The sequence below is a fragment of the Mobula hypostoma genome, chromosome 7 (genome assembly GCF_963921235.1).
Source record: "Mobula hypostoma chromosome 7, sMobHyp1.1, whole genome shotgun sequence".
Classification (NCBI taxonomy): Eukaryota; Metazoa; Chordata; class Chondrichthyes; order Myliobatiformes; family Myliobatidae; genus Mobula; species Mobula hypostoma.
Window position 1 is genome coordinate 108,578,538 of NC_086103.1, and position 14,616 is coordinate 108,593,153.

A 14,616-nucleotide genomic window follows, 5' to 3' on the forward strand; every position below is an offset into this window, starting at 1 on the left:
ACTAGCCTGAGAAGGCAATGCATTTAGAGGACAGTGAACAGCACAGTGAATTCTGACAGCGAGTGAGTCTCAGTGAAAATCCAAAGGCTTTTCCTTTCTCTCTCCTCTCACAGCCGGCTTGTCAGTGTTCAGACCAGGCCAGCCACAGGGCAGATGAAGTAACCAGATCAAAGGAAGGAGAGACAGGAACTGAGGAACATTCAGCTGCAGAAGTTCTGGGGAAGTTCTATAAATTTGACTGATTATAATAAGCATTTATGATAATTCAATGGAAAGTTGAAGAATGTGTGCATTAAACTTGTAAGGTTAAAAGAGGTTAATCTTTACAGCATTAAATTTATGAAGTGGATTACCTTGATCTTGTGTCTCCAAACAGCATGTGGATTATCTGCGGTATAGAAATTGAGGGGGAGGTATACACAAGTTGTCTCTGTTTGGGAGAGATGATGACAGTGGATTAAAGAAAACAGAGCTCACAGATCGTTCTCACTGCAAGATTCCCAGAGGTCATCATTTACCTGCAGGCCAGTAAGTCAGTCTACCTAAAGGACTCAACCCAGAGATTAAAATATGCTCAGATTTTTTGCAAGTAGAATCCTTTGTTTTATGGAAATGAACAGAGCTCAGAAATAGATGAGGGGCTGTGATCCATCAAGACTCAAAAATTCATTAGTTCCCATCCATCTGTTTGTTCCTGTCCCTCTCCACTCTGCACTCTCCTTCAAGACCATAACACAGAATTCAGCACTTCTTTAACGTAAGCCTCTTGTGCACCCCACTTTCTTAATCCCTGTACTGGTTCTCACTCTGATAGGTGTCTAGGTCCTAAACTCTGGAATTCCCTTCCAATGTCTCTGCCTTCCCTTCAACTCTCTCTTGCTTAATACTCGTCTCTTCAATCCATGATTGCACTAGAATCCTTGTTGCATTTTTTTTTGTTTTCCAAGAACTCTTTAAATATTCTGGACTACATTAGTGAAATGAGTTGCGATTGACTGAAATGAGCATTTTAAGGGTTGAATTCTTTCAGCTGGTAGCACAAAGTGGGTGGAATTATGTATTCTCTTGCCAAGTATCCAGTTAATGACATTGGCCTGCACTGCTGTCTATTCCATTGCATCAATAAAATAAACTAATTCTGGTCTTAACATGATTAAATAAAAAAGACAAGGATGTACCCTTAAGGTTTCTAGCCTTTTATCAGAGTTCCAACAGTACTGTCCTCTGGCTACAGAGTACTTCATATCCATGAAATTCAACCTGGAATTAAAAAGCCGGGATGGTTCTCACTGCATGTGTCCTGAGTCTTGACATTGTGGATTGAGGATAAAGATCACAAGAAACACAGCATAGCACCCATTCTTTGGTTGCTTGTGCACAGCCCCGATGTTCAAAGGCTGGATGAAGCCTTTTGTGCAGATTGTGCTCTTTTCCAAACAGGTTGTTACTGAAATGTACTGCAGCCAGAACTACAAATCATTTCAACAGCAGAAACAAACCTATCATTTACAGTGATGATGATGGTTGCCCTTAGCTTTTAAGTAATGGTGCTGTATCAAACAACAATATGATATACCTGGAGAATCATTCAGCTTACTCTGCACCCTGCTTCACACAGGTCACAGTGCCCTTGATTGCTTTTATCCCTCAAATCATCTACTTCGTCTGTGGAAAATGTAGATAACATTTCAACTAGATTCACCTAATTACGAGGCAACACTGGAAGCAGGAATACGACTTTACAGTGCTCCACAGGTCCATGTCACCCCGTAAGAGATGCCAAGCTATCAATACAGGCATGTACTCTGATGACTCATATCTAATCAAGCAGAGTAATGTCTGCAATCCAACAGATGTCTTGATTATCTCACTTAACACTAAGTACATTAGAACATAGTATATATAGAAACAGGACAAATCTGTATCGCTTCACAGCTGACTTCTTTTTTACCTCTGTGCCTTGTTCTGCAACATCCTCATATCATCTAATATTGACAAATATTTTGATTTCTGTCTTGGCTTTACTCAGTGACTGCATCTCCATTGCCCTGTAAGTAGCAAATTCCAGAGATTCCAATTTCAAATTCTACTCATCTCTACTCCAAACGATGGGTCTACTGTATTGAATTGGTGACCCCCTTGTCCTAGACAACCCAGACTGGTGAAACATCTCTGCCATGTCGAGATCTATAAGAACAGCTTCCTCATTGGTTTAAAAGTCAGGAAGTAGAAAGTATAGACCCAAGACCTGGAAGTGACAAAGAATAAAGTAAAACATTTGTTAACACTGAGATTCTGAATGCTCACATTAGCATCCTGGCACCAAGGCTGGCAGAGACGTGTTTGCTCAATGAGCCAGAGATATAAGACGCATTATTGAAGACTGCATGAACCATTCAAAGACCAATAACTATTTTCAGCTATGCTCAGAAGTTGATACAAATAAACCTGCCCTGTCCATCCCTTCTACTGCACTCAATGTAACACCAAGTTGTAGCAATATTTCATAATTGAAAAAGTCCCGATGGAAAGTCTTTGACCTGAAACATGAATATTGATTCTCTCTACACAAACACTAAGTATTGACAACTTGTCCTTATTTCATATTTCCACCAACTATTCACCATTCCTTTGTGTCGGAGCCATGTATTCTGTGTTGTGTGATTACTATATTTATTATGGTAACTAGCCTCATTAGTGTAAAAGCAAAGGAATAAGTTACATACTCATACATGCACACTAACTGCAGATATTACTCTTCGGATCAGGAATACCCTGATATGCCCATAGTTGAGTGTGGGAGCAGGCACCCCATTAGGCTGGTTGTAACCAAGCACAGTTACCATTTTTATCAGATGATCAAAAAGATGAACTTAAATTGACTAAGTTTGTAGAACTATAGTCAAAGCATATGATAGGAGTAAATATAGGCTGGATGTACACTACTCTCACATCCCCTTACGAAATCAATCTCTTGCTGTTGGGGAAGCAATCATGGAGCACTCTTGCTGAAACTGGTAAAATCTTTCACAGATGCTCCCTGGCTGCTTGGATTACTTGCGTATGACTTTTGGTACCAAGCTACCAAAACGTGCTTGTGAGCTCCGAAGCAGTGGGCTCAGTGTTGTGCGATTCCACCGACCTGAGTTTCAGTTCACTCCTGCAAGGTGCCCTGGAAAACCCAGCTCTTTGGCCAAGCATCTGGGCACCTTTTCCTCACATCTTCTCCTTTGTTTGAGCGTCCATTTTGCCCCGCGATCTTCAAGGGCAGTTTTACTCCTTTAAGGAGGTAAACGTTAATTATAAATGCAAATTTTTGCTGCTACTTTTTCCCATGATTTCTTTTCCTCGCTCATGCTTCAGCAACTCAATTAATTATATACTTTACTCTGGAACGCGTTTATCTGTCCCTGTATTGTGCTGTTCCTCAATACCGTAAAGAAAAATAATTTGATATGAAGCTTTTCATAAATTTGTAATGTCAACAGCCCTTGCAGCCAGTTGAGGAAAACATAGTTGTGTTATGGTTATTATAAATACTTTTGTAATGTGTTGCAACAAAAGTTGTTCCAAAATAAAACAGAACAATTGCTGCCAGCCTGCAGACGAAGTTGTTATACTTGTGTGACACGCCCACCACTCTAATGATTGCTCCAAAGAGTCAAATTCCTTATTTTGATATTTTATTAGCAATTAGCAAACATACAATAATATTTAGCATTATCTCAGCAGTCAGCAAAGGTATGACCTCCGCAGTCATAAGTTACAAACTGCTGTGAAATAAGCAAGAATACATAATTTATTCCCTTTGCTTTTACCACGCCCCCACTCATGTGACTAGTTACCATAATAAAATTATTAAACGCACAGCACTGAATACAAAGCAAGTACAAGACAGATACACGGCTCCTGCACAATGTATTCCTTATTGTAGAATATACAGTAGTCAAGTTGTGCAATACAAGATGCATCAAGCAGCTATGCTACAATAACATCATTATAAGATAAAAATATAATATTATTTTGTTGTTTGAGGAATTGGTATTGATCAGGTAGCATGCAATGTATATCAGTTCTTCAATGGATTACAATGGTGTCTCTCAAATTGTCCATTGGATTTCAGTTTAAGGTCTCATATTCTTGGTAGCACCCCTTGCAATACAGCACTCCTTCAGTGCTGCACCAAAGTGCTGGCTAATTCTTGGAAGAGGCTTCAATCCATAGCTTTCTAACTTGCAGGGAAGATGCTATCAGTGAAATACATCTGGCTTGATAGAGTAGTGTAACTTAAGGCTCAACACTAGGCTTTGACACCTCCTCCTAACTGAGCTCTTGGTAATCAAAACAGGTCAAGAGCTTCACTCCTTTCCAGTGATGATTGGTTAACTTTACAGTTATATGACAGCTCAGCATAACAGTGGCAAATGCACAGCCCTGGAGTGACTCCTAATGCTTGAATCATGCATTGGCGTCACAGTGCACAATTAGGTTGAGCTGTCTGTGGATAAAACATCTTGTGTCAGACCCTCTGTGAAACATTTATCCATGTGTTATGTTGATTTAGTAGGCACTATATTATTCTGGTCATTTATTGCAGGCAACTGATAGCAGGTAAATCCATGACTCAAAACAAATGGTTAAACTGTTGTTTACTATTGTAAGCACAAGCTTATAAACCATACCTATTGTACATTAGAGCAGCTAAGCCTTATCTTCTTATTAGAAGGATATTGCCTTTGAGACCATTTGGTTGAACATCTTCAAGCTATAAAACAAATTATCTATAGAATATGAAGTCATACATTTTAAACCAATTTGTAAAGGTAGCGATAGCATCAGCATTTCTGGAGTAAACATAGACAACAAGGGTAATGATTACTTCTGGCTGTCAAGTATTAGCAACTCTGTAAATCTGCCAAAAAGATGTTCTTTGAATGTAATTTCTAAATAAATTATTTTTTCATAACAGCTTAAAAAATGATCTTGTGGTTTTGCTATAGTACAAAGCTTTAATGACAAGAAGGGCTCTTTTCCTTGTTTGGTCCAAAGAAAAATATTTCAAAGAAGTCTGGCTGTTATACAACATATCAGTTTTCACCAATCAAAAACAAATTATGAAGCACAGCAAGGCATAAGCAAAATGTCAAATGAAGCTTGGAATTTACAGTATACTTAGCATGAATTCAATCAATAGGGAGATATGATTCCCTGGTCATTATAGTAATAGACAGTAAACAAGAGGTCATGAGAACAAATCTCATCAATGCAATTTCTGAGTTCAAAACAAATAATACTACATGCAGCTGACAAACATGGAAGTTACTGGATTGTTGGAAAAGTCCAATTAGTTCATTTACTGTATGCAAATCTGCTTCTAATTAATCCAACCAACATTCAATTCCAACCCCAAACTTAATAGTTCTAGACACGAAGCTGGAGTACAGTGGCACGGCTTTGGCAAGAATTTGCAGTCTGGGGCTCTATAACATGCCAAATGAATTTCTCACATCCTACGGTGAGGGGGTAAAAATACCTTTCATGGCATTTTCTTTATAGAAAATTAGGTTCTGAAGTATATCACGCATTTACTAATCTAGTGCAATGACACAAAAGAAACCAAGATATCCTTTTTGCAGAAGTACCACAGATGTTAGAAGATGTCTTTAACCTACAGATACAAAAGCCTGCTCACAAAATCAGGACCCAGAAAAACAGTCAAACTGAAAGTCTTCTCTAGTAGTTATAAGTTTAGGAAAATCTAGTAGTTATAAATTTAGGAGAATTTTAACACATTTAACACTTTTAACACTGAGATACTGTTTCATGTATAGTAAACGGAAAATAAATAATTAATATGTAGATAATACATATCAAAATCAATAGGTTTGGGTTGTAGGATTTAGGATTTCATGTAGATGACAGCAAGATCGCCAATGAATGCCATTAATACCTCCCTAGTGGAGCGGTCATCAAAGGAGCGGTCATCAACAGAGTGGTCTGAGGCAGAGTAACAGGACTTTGGCTTATTTGGGCTTCGGTGAAGTAAGTGGGTAAGTGGACTTCCTTTTTCTTTCCCTTCCATTTTATTTTGGAGGAATAGAGAGCACATCCATAGGATTAGTACTTTGCTCTGGGTGTCAGATGTGGGAATCATGGAAATCTTCTAGTCTCCCAGATGGCCACATCTGTGCCAGGTGCACCAAGTTGCAGCTTCTGAGAGACCGTGTTAGGGATCTGGAGCTGCAGCTTGATGACCTACAGCTTATTAGGGAAAGTGAGCAGGAGATAGATAGGAGCTACAGGGAGTTAGTCACCCCGATGCTGCAGGAGTTAGATTAGTGGGTGACTGTCAGGGAAGGGATGGGAAGAGCTCAGATAGTAGAGAACACCCCTGAGGCCATCTCCTTCAGTAATTGATATCTCATTTTGGATGCTGTTGAGGGAGGTGACCTGACAGAGGATGACCACGGTGATCAGGTCTCTGGCACTGAGCCTGGTTCCATGGTGCAGAAGGGAGAGAGGAAGATGAGGAATGCGAGTAGTCATAGGGGATGCCATAGTGAGGGGAACAGACAGGAGGTTCTGTCAGCCTGATAGAGATACTCGCACGTTGTGTTGCCTCCCAGGTGCCAGGGTACGGGATGTCTTGGATCAGGTGCAGAGTATTCTGAAGGTAGAGGGTGATTGGTACTAATGACATAGGTAGAAAAAGGGCAGAAATTTTGAAGAGAGAATTTAGGGAGTTGGGTAGAAAGTTGAAAAGTAGGATCTCCAGAGTAATAATCTCAGGTTTGCTGCCGATGCTACCTGCCAATGAGTGCAAGAATAGCATGATCAGGCATATTAATGCATGGCTAAGCAACTGGTGTAGGGGGCAGGGCCTCGGGTTCCTGGTTTATTGGGGTTTCTTCTGGGGGAGGTACGACCTGTACGAAAAGGATAGGTTACAACCCAAAGGGGTCCAATATCCTTGCAGTCAGGTTTAATAGAGCTGTTCGGGAGGGTTTAAGCTAATTTGGCAGGGGGGAACCAGAGTGATAGGGCTGAGGAAGGGGAAAACAGAAATAAATCAAAGATGGCATGCAACCAAGATGGTAGAAAGGACAGGCAGGAGATGAGACATAATCACAGTGGGATGAGTTACAGGGCAATAGAGGCATGGTGCAGTTAAAACAGAAAGTAACAAATACTGGACTGAAAACATTATATTTGAATGCACGCAGCTTAAGAAATAAAATGGACGATCTTGAAATTCAACTACAGATTGACAAATATGACATTATCTCTGAAACTTGGCTAAAGGATAGCTGCCATTGAAAGCTGAACGTCCAAGGATATACAGTGTATTGGAAAGGTAGGTTAGTAGGCAGAGGGGGTGGTGTGGCCCTGTGAATAAGAAATAATATTAATTCATTAGAAAGGGTTGACATAGGATTGGAAGGTGTAGAGTCTCTATGGGTTTAGTTAAGAAATGACAAGGGTTAAAGGACCCTAATGACAGTTGTATACAGGCCTCCAAACAGCAGCCAGGATGTGGATTACAAATTAGAGCAGGAGACAGAAAAGACATGTCAGAAGGGCAATGTCGTGATAATCGTTGGGGATTTTAACCTGAAAGTGGATTGGGAAAGCCAGGTCAGTACTGGACCTCAAGAGAGAGAATTTGTAGAATGTCTAAAGGATGGTTTTTTCAGAACAGCTTGTTGTTGAGCCCACTTGGGGATCGGCTGTGCTGGACTGGGGGTTGTGCAATGATCTGGAGGTGAAAAGAGAGCTTAAGGTTAAGGAACCCTCGGGAAACAGTGATCACAATATGATCGAGTTCATTTTGAAATTTGAGAAGGAGAAACAATTCTAATGTGTTGGTATTTCAGGGGAATAATTGAAATTACAATGGCATGAGAGGGGAACTGGCTGAAGTTGACTGGAAAGAGACACTAGCAGGAAGGACAGCAGAGCAGCAATGGCTGCAGTTTCTGTGAAAAATGAGGGAAGTGCAAGACAAATATATTCCAAATAAGAAGAAATTTTCGAATGAAAGAAGGGCACTACCATGGCTGACAAGTGAAGTCAGAGCCAAAGTAAAAGCAAAAGAGAGGGCATACAAGGAAGCCAAAGCTAGTGGGAAGAAAAAGAATTGGAAAGCTTTTAAAAACTTGCAGAAGGAAACTAAGAAGTTTATTAGGAAGGAAAAGATGAATTATGAAAGGAAGCTGTTGACAAATATCTAAGAAGATACTTAAAGCTTTTTTAAGTATATAAGGGGTAAAAGAGAGTTGAGGGTAGATATAGGACCAATAGAAAATGACACTGGAGATATTGTAATGAGAGGCACAGAGATGGCAGAGGAACTGAATGCATATTTTACATCAGTCTTCACAGTGGAATACATCTGTAGTATATTGGACATTCAAGAGTGTCAGGGAAGTGAAGTATGTGCAATGAAAATTACAACTGAGAAGGTGCTCAGGAAGCTTAATGGTCTGAGGGTGGATAAATCTCCTAGACCTGACGGAATGCACCCCTGAGTTCTGAAGGAAATAGCTGGAGAGATTGCAGAGGAATTAACAATGATCTTTCAAGGATCGATAGATCCTGGCATTGTACCAGATGACTGGAAAATTGCAAATGTTACTCCACTATTTAAGAAGGGTGGGAGGCAGCAGAAAGGAAACTATAGACCTGTTAGCCTGACATCAGTGGTTGGGAAGTTGTTGGAATCAATTGTTAGGGATGAGATTATGGAGTACCTGGAGGCACATGACAAGATAGGTCAAAGCCAGCATGGTTTTCTGAAAGGAAAATCCTGCCTGCCTAACCTACTGCAATTTTTTGAGGAAATTACAAGCAGGATAGACAAAGGAGATGTAGTAGATGTGGTGTACTTGGATTTTCAGAAGGATTTTGACAAGGTGCCGCACATGAGGCTGCTTAGCAAGGTAAGAGCCCATGGAATTACAGGGAAGTTACTAGCAATTGGGGAGCATTGGCTGATCCGCAGAAAACAGAAAGTGGAAATAAACGGATCTTATTCTGGTTGGCTGCCGGTTACCAGTGGAGTTCCACAGGGGTCGATGTTGGGACCATTGTTTTTTATGATGATTTGGACTATGGGATTCATGGATTTGTGGCTAAATTTGCAGATGATACAGAGATAGGTGGAGGAGCGGGTAGTGTGAGGAAACAGAGAGCCTGCAGAGAGTCTTAGATAGTTTCCGATAATGGGCAAAGAAGTGGCAAATGAAATAGAATGTTGGAAAGTGTATGGTCATGCACTTTGGTGGAAGAAATGAATGGGCAGACTATTATTTAGATGGGGAGAGAATTCAAAATGAAGAGATGCAAAGGGACTTGGGAGTCCTTGCGCAGGATACCCTAAAGATTAGCCTCCGGGTTGAGTTGGTGGTGAAGAAGGCAAATGCAATGTTGGCATTCATTTCTAGAGGTATAGAATATAACAGCAGAGATGTGATGTTGAGGTTCTATAAGGCACTTGTAAGACCACACTTAGAGTATTGCGTGAAGTTTTCGGCTCCTTATTTTAGAGAGGATATTTTGAAATTGGAGAAGATTCATGGGAATGATTCCAGGAATGAAAGGATTACCACATGAGGAGCATCTGGCAGCTCTTGGGATGTATTCCCTGGAGTTCAGGAGAATGAGGGGGGGATCTCATAGAAACATTCAGAATGTTAAAAGGCCTGAACATATTAGATATGGCAAAGTTATTTCCCATGGTAGGGGAAGTCCAGGACAAGAGGGCATGACTTCAGGATTGAAGGACGTCCATTTAGAACAGAGATACGGAGAAATTACTTCAGTCAGAGGGTGGTAAATCTGTGGAATTTGTTGCCGCAAGCGGCTGTGGAGGCCAAGTCATTGGGTGAATTTAAGGCAGAGATAGATAGGTTCTTGATTAGCCAGGGCATCAAAAGGTATGAAAGAGCTTTGCTTCCAATGCAACACCAACCCAGTTTTCATAAGAAGTCACAAAGGGGGAATCTGCAAAGTATGAGAATCATAGCATATGCACAGAATTGGCAAAACTGAGCATCATGCCACAAGCAATTTTATTGTGGGAAACATGACTTTGGGAAGTGTCACAGATTGAAACACCTACAAGTTGTTCCATTATGGGGCTAAATATCTGTCAAGCACTTCATTTCTTTCTGTGCATGATTGAGTTTTGCTCTAGATTATAGCCGGATCTACCAATGGTGTTAACACCATTAGAGCAGCTTATTACAATGAGAGAAAGATGAAATTGGACTGATCCACAGCAAAAAGTATTTGATCAATGCAAACGCAGTTGGGAGACTGACTCTCCATTGAATAACTGTTAAACAGGTACCCTAAAGCTGGCATGTGATGCTTCAAACTGTAGCACGAGAACTGCCTTCAGCCCTGTTTTGAATGATGAGCAGAGACACTCTACAGGATTTTAAAATTTTTTTAAGTAAAAATTAAACATGTCCACATACGAATGAAGATTGGAAAGCTAGCAGTTGCTTTAAGCGTGAATAAATTTCACATTCTTACTCAGAACTCACAGAGTTCTTGTGTCAAATCATAAACTATTATTGATATTAAACCCTACACCAGCCATTTTGACAATGGCAGCTTCCAGTATTCAAAGGTGTTCCGTTTTACTGTTTCAGCATTACATGAAAACAGACTAATACATGATATTGGTAATGAAAGATTGATTTTCACACATCAATATTTGGATGAAGGTTTCTTCGTATATCCATTAAGATTCTTCAGGGGACTTCTTGAGATACATTACTGATTGTGGATCTGTGTGAAGTGTTCACAGACACTTGTTTTCAAAGAAGAAAAGCAACATAGTATATTTATATATGTTTTGTTAACCTTGTGTCATGGTGTCAGAACAACAACCTATCCCTTAATGCCAGCAAGGTGAAAGAGATGGTTGTTAGTCTACAGAAATGTTGGGGGATGGGATGTCCTTGTTTCAGGGATGGTTGACAGCTTCAAAATCCTAGGTATGTATATCAGCAGTAACTTCAGCTGGTCCCTCCGCACTGATGCAGTGAACTAGAAAGCACCTCAGCATATGGACTTCCTTAGATTTAGCTTATCTACAAGGATTCTCTCGAACTCCTGCAGATGACCGATTGAAAGTATCCCAACAAATTGTCATTCAGCCTGGTTTCGCAACTGCCCTGATCTGGATTAGTGGAACCTACAGAGTGAAGTAAACAGTACCTTGTCTATTGCATCCTATGCTTCCATCCAGTCAAGCTTCATGGTGCAATGCTTCATAACCATCGAGAATACTTGTCAACATTTGCAACCTCTGGTGCCAGGCAGACAGTCTCTGAAAAGTGCTGATAAGGGCTGGGATCCCCCAGCTTTTAAAGACACTGCCCAGAAGAAGGCAATGGCAAACCACTTCTGTAAGAAAAATTTGCCAAGAACAATCATGGTCAAGCCCATGATCACCCACGTCGTACAACATGGAATGTAAGGAATGAACTTTCTAGAAGATACAGAATGCTGAAAGCCTGGATAACCAAACTGAGGAACAGGTAAGTAGATAGAAGTAAAATTTATTATCAGAGTACATAGATGTCAACACATACAACCCTGAGATTCTTTTTCTGTGGGCATACTTAACAAATCTATAAAAAAGCAACTGTAAACTGTAAACATCAGGAACTGCTACCTGTAAATAAACTGCAAATGCAGATATAAATAAACAGCAATAAATAATGAGCATGAAATATCGACTTAACAGAGTTCTTAAATGACCATAAGACCATACAATATAGGAGCAGAATTAGGCCATTTGGCCCATCGAATCTGCTCCACTATTTCATCATGGCTGATCCATTTTCTGCAAATGAGTGTAATTATCCCCTTTCGTTCAAGAGCCTGATGGTTGAGGGGTAGTAACAGTTCTTGAACCTGGTGCGAGTCCTGAGGCACCTGTACCTTCTACCTGATGGCAGCAGTGAGAAAAGAGCATGGCCTGGGTGGTGAGGATCTTTGATGATGGATGCTGCTTTCCTATGACGGTGTTTCATGTAGATGTGCTCAATGATTGACAGGGGTTTACCCATGATGTACTGGGCTGAATCCACTATCTTCTGAGGGATTTTCCACTCAAAGGCATTGGTGTTCCCATGCCGGGCTGTAGTGCAGCCAGTCAGCACATCTATAGCAGTTTGCCAAGATTTTCAATGACACGCCTAAGCTCCGCAGACTCCTAAGTAAGTAGAGGTGCTGTCATGCTTTCTTCGCAATAATATTTATAAGATGGGTCCAGGACAGATCCTCTGAGTTTGTGACACCCTGGAATTTAAAGTTACTGACTCTCTCCTCCTCTGATCCTCTGGTGATAGCTAGCTCATGAACCTCTGGTTTCCCTTTCCTGAAGTTTACTAACAGTTCCTTGGTCTTATTGACATTGAGTGAGAGGTTGTTGTTATTACACCACTCAGCCAAATTTTCAATCTTCCTCCTGTATGCTGATTTATCTCTCCCTTTGACACAGCCCATAACAGTGGTGTGATCAGTAAACTTGTATATGGTGTTGGAGCTGTACTTAGCCACACAGTCATAGGTGTAAAGTGAGTAGAGCAGGGGGCTAAGTCCACACCCCTGTGGTGATCCTGTGCTGATGGAGATTGCGGAGATATTTTTGCCGATCTGAACTGTTGGGGTCTACAAGCGAGGAAATCCAGGATCCAATTGCACAAGGGGACATTGAGGCCCAGGTCTTGGAGTTTACTGATCAGTTTTGAGGGGACATTGGTGTTAAATGCCAAGCCGTAATCGATAAACAGCATCCTGATGTATACATCTTTGCTGTCCAGACTTTCCAGGGTTGTGTCACAAGCCAATGAGATGGCATGTGCTGTAGACCTGTTGCTTCAGTAAGCAAATTGCAGTGAATCCAAATCACCGTTCAGACAGGAGATGATCTGCTTTAACACCAGCCCCTCAAAACACTTCATCACTGTGGATGTAAGTGCCACAGGACAATACTCATTTAGACAGGATACCACGCTCTTGTTGGTCACCAGTACAATTGAAGCCTTCTTGAAGTAGGTGGGTACCACACTCTGCCGGTGCGAGACGTTGAAGATATCCATGAATACACCAGCTAGTTAGTTGGCACAGGTCTTCTCTACTCAGTCAATACTCCATCTAGAATAGATGCTTGAAGGCAACCCACACGTCATGTTCAGATACTGAGACCAAATGATTATCGGGAGACATGGAGAATGGTTCCTCCATGTTCTGGTGGTCAAAGCGGGTATAGAAGGCATTGAGCTCATCTGGTTCATCCCCATTGCTATCAGGTATCAGAACCAATCACCTTTCTCACATGCCTTGCTTGTGGTACTGCACATTCTCACACCTTTTCTTCTACCTCTTCTTTTATTCTCTCTTCTGAATTTCTTTTTTCGTTACTTCCATTTGCACAGCTACACCTTACACTATTCTGCTGTCTTCCATTTGCACTACTACACCTTACACCATTCTGCTGTCTTCCATTTGCACAGCTGCACCTTACACTATTCTGCTGTCTTCCATTTGCACTACTATACCTTGCACTATTCTGTCTTGCACTTATCACTGGTTTTATTTTTGTAGTTATTATTAGCAGATATATTGTTTACTCTGTGAGCTTCACACAAGCAAGGAATCATTGCCCCTTGGTGTTTATGACAATAATCTGAACAAATTTGAATATGTAAATAAGACATACAAATGCAGGATGTAATGCTACCACTCGTGTTTATGCAAAGCACATGAGTGATATACTGTATATTCACAAGACTGATATCATTTCATTTTATATATTGCAGTACCTTGCTGTTAGACTAAACAAAGTGTACAGTCTTGCTTAGGACCTCTAAGTGATACTCAAAGGATTCAAAGTAATTTATAATCAAAGCATGCATGCAGCATACAACCCTGAAAGTCATTTTCTGCACAGACAGCCTCGAAACACAGAAAAACCATCATACCCATTCAAAGAAAAGCATCAGCCCCCTCCAAGCAAAAGAACAAATTGCGCAAATGGCAAGAACATCAAACCACATGCACACACAAAAAAAACAAATCACGCCATCAGCCACAAGAAAGAACAAGCAGAAAACACCGAAAATAAAACACAAAACCGAAGGAGTCCATATTCAGTTCGGCTCAGTTTTCATTCGTACAATCCACAGAACTTTGGCACCATCCTCCGACAGCATTGAGGGAGAGAGACCATTCGAACGCAGGTGATGTTGGTATTATTGTATTTAGAACTTACAAGCGCATCCTGTATGGTTCAAGAGACACCCTAAAATACGCAGTAAATTGTAAATAGTAAAAGTAAAATAGTAATAGTAAATAGTAAAAGTAAATACATATAATCACCTCCACCCTGATAAAATCCTTGATTACATTATATTTTTAAATCTGAGTCTAATTGGCTTGTTTCATTTTTTCACTCAGCTCTCTTGTATTAGTTCTACAGAATGGTGGCCAATGTCAAGTCCCTGTCATAGTATTATGATGACTGCATATTGCACAATGTTTAATGCAAGCAATGTTCTATGGAAGCTATGAAGATAATTATAACACATAGTAACA